Here is a 3,162-nt window from a genome sequence, read left to right as displayed (position 1 = left end):
TGGAAATCATTATTTCTCCCCTTCTCCACCCTGCTTGTCTGTCTCCTGAACTACTGCCATAGCCTTCCAGCTAGTCTACTTTTATTCAAATATTTGTTCAATTAATGACAATAGTTGAAGGAATAAATGCATTGCTACAAATATCACTGATGGAACAATTTACTTCCTACTTAGAAACTAACTCCTGCTTTAAAATCTGGGACCAATTTATTTCTTTGGAATTATAACAGACATTGTAGTCTTAAACTCTCCTTTTCTTGAACTCTAGAGACTCCTTTTGGATTGATTCACCTAGCTGTCCTCTCATAATTTTGCATAGTCTGTGTAGTGTACGAGATAGATCTTGAAATCTCTAATAACAGAATGGGGGCGTGAGTGTTTGCCAAGGTTTACAGCTCTAAGCTTTAGGATAAGTACATCTTGCTACCAGAGAAATGACTTCTGAGACCAAGATTAGGGAATAGGTCTAGTGGAAATTGTGCAGATGGAGCAAATTATGTTCTTTCACACAAGTGCTAACTCTGTTTATCATCGCCAGGGTTTCCAAGAAGGTCTATGTAACCGAAGGCTACTTGGTCGCTAGTTCTTTCTGTAGAGATGCTAACACTCTCAACTAGAACATGCTTCTGCAGATTTAGGATTTGGTTATTTCTAACACCTTGGAATCCAGAGAAGTCCTCCTTCTTCTTCATACCCAGCTCCTATAATTGTATTATTTTATTTTATTTTTTCTGTTTTAATAGAGGTCTTGTTATCCTGAGATAATTCCCGAGACAAGCATCTGGCTTTACAAAGTAAATGCTCACTTTGAGAAATGGAGTCATCTTTAAGATCCATTCTTGGTCCTTGTGTCCTTGATTCTGGACACTTTTGGCACCAAGTTTCTGCTAGGCTGCTTTTATACACACCCATCCTGCCTAGTTTCCGAGCCTTTATTTACTGCTGGAAGCTCACTCAGAAAAGGTCCTAGTGAAGTTAGTTTTGTTCATCTCACAACTGAGCCTAGGTTCCAACATGCAGGGCCCATGGCATTTGTGTTTGTTTATTTTGATTTTATTTAGAATATAGAAGATTTGGAATGTCTAGAAAAACATTCAGTCACAAGTCACACAACACAAATATTTACAGATATATACTTACAGTCATTTGTCAGAATGACTCTGACAAAAGCTCTGAATTGAATTGAGGTCAAAATGTTTAAATCTTGGATTTTAGGAGATTTTGAAATCATCTGATGCTATGATGCACTTCAAATATGGTGACACAATCTAACACCTCATTATTTCTGCTGCTTATTCATCAAATGAGATTAATATAGAAGTAATTTAATCAGTGGAGGGTAAAAGACTCACTTAGTAACATGGTTAATACATTGCTCACAAAATTAAAATAAATATTGTTCATATTTTATTTTATCCACATTTTTTTCTGAAATTGACAATTGTTTTCTTTTGGGCTGAATACAAATAATCTACACCTTACAAAGGTGGGTTTTACATATCAGGACAGTTCAAAATTTAAAATTCATACAGATTAATATAATCCAAAGTAAAATAATACAATCCAATATATAGGATATAAACTCAAATAATACAAACTTATATGAAAATCTAGTCAACTTGTTTTAAAGAATAGAAGGACATTTTCAATTAGCAATAATCGCGCCTCGGATAAACCTCATTGGCTACGATACTGCCACTGCGCAAAGCTAAAGGACATTTTAATTGAATCCTAAGGCTGCATTTTTGGAAGAGATTTATATTTAAATGGAATATTTGTACATTAGGTATTAGGACTTCAACATATTTAAGGTCAAGGTTGATTTATTGAAAGAATGTTGCTCCTCCTGTCAAAAACTGTCATGTCCTTGAACTGCCATGGCATATAAGTTACCAGGTTTATTCCCTGCATTCTATTATAGAATAGAGTAAATTTTCTTCCACATTGCTAGATCCCAAGCAGGTATCAGAGTTTAAGTTATAAAAAATATTTGCTTCTCATGAAATTAGCACATATTTTAGCAATCTCCCCTATGCATTATGGTTTTCTTCCACAATCTTGCTCACTCAGTGTGTTTTCTAGAGCACTTTACTGCTAGATCTGCGTTCTTAAAAATGATTCACCTATTTCTTGAGGTAAATTATATTGCTTTTCCTACCTCACAGCTGAAAATAACTGAACTGTGCACAAAACATTCCAATTGGAGCTTTCAATTTGAGCTTTGCTTTGGAATTATACCAGCTCTACCTGAGTATTAACTACTCTACTAATGATTGTCTAATTCTTCAAATTGCAGTTTAAATTCTGACTATTTTATACCTACGGAGAGAAGAATTTAGATGTTTTACAGGGATTTGGAGAATTATTTTTCAAGCTAATAGGAGTTATTATGTCCTAGAAGAGTAAATAAGTTAAATATTGTGTATGATTTAATAAGACCCAAAGAAAGGCAAGGGGATGAATATCTTTCTATTTACATAGAAATTTCTTTATAATAGTCTTTAAAAATGTAGTTTGAGGGTCGGCCCTGTGGCTCACTCGGGAGAGTGCAGTGCTGGTAGCACTGAGGCCGCGGGTTCGGATCCTATATAGGGATGGCCGGTGCACTCACTGGCTGAGCGTGGTGCGCAGGACACCGAGCCAAGGGTTAAGATCCCCTTACTGGTCAAAAAAAAAAAAAAAAAAAAGTGTAGTTTGATTCCTAATTTTCCCAATAGTTTAATTTGCTTAATCTAGCTTCTACTCACCAAAAAGCAATATCTAATCCATTCATTGGAGTTTGTCTTTGGGATCAGTTCAGTGATTGGTAGAAAATACTAGCTCTGTCATTTTTCCTGTGAATCTCAGAGCATCTTCATTTGAATTCAGTAACCATTCCAAGTTCATTTATTTCTTTAAGGCATAGAGTAAGATATTAAACAAGGATTTGCTTCTCTCTCAATGGAAGTTTTAACAAATTGCTTAAATACCACACTAATTTGTGTTTTCCTTCTATCTTTAGAGCAATAACCTAAGAACAGGTAAGTATCTGCAACTTGATCTCATTAATCCTATACCTTCAGCAACCCTGGAGAATAGCTCATCATTAACCGCTCCTTCTTTCTTTTTTTTTTTTTTTTTTTTTTTTTTTTTTTGACTCTCTGCTGAAGCACTGTGAAATAG

At 34.9% G+C, this 3,162-nt stretch overlaps 1 non-coding gene across 1 annotated transcript; it reads right to left on the bottom strand.

The window, feature by feature from the left end:
• Positions 1–1,567: 1,567 nt before the first annotated feature.
• LOC134386646 (U4 spliceosomal RNA) lies at positions 1,568–1,710 on the bottom strand. The gene has a single exon (XR_010024482.1). It is a non-coding gene; the product is annotated as a U4 spliceosomal RNA (small nuclear RNA).
• Positions 1,711–3,162: the final 1,452 nt, after the last annotated feature.

The sequence above is a fragment of the Cynocephalus volans genome, chromosome 9 (genome assembly GCF_027409185.1).
Source record: "Cynocephalus volans isolate mCynVol1 chromosome 9, mCynVol1.pri, whole genome shotgun sequence".
Lineage (NCBI taxonomy): Eukaryota > Metazoa > Chordata > Mammalia > Dermoptera > Cynocephalidae > Cynocephalus > Cynocephalus volans.
The sequence above is the reverse complement of the archived record's forward strand: the minus strand, read 5'-3'. Positions and strand labels throughout refer to the sequence as shown.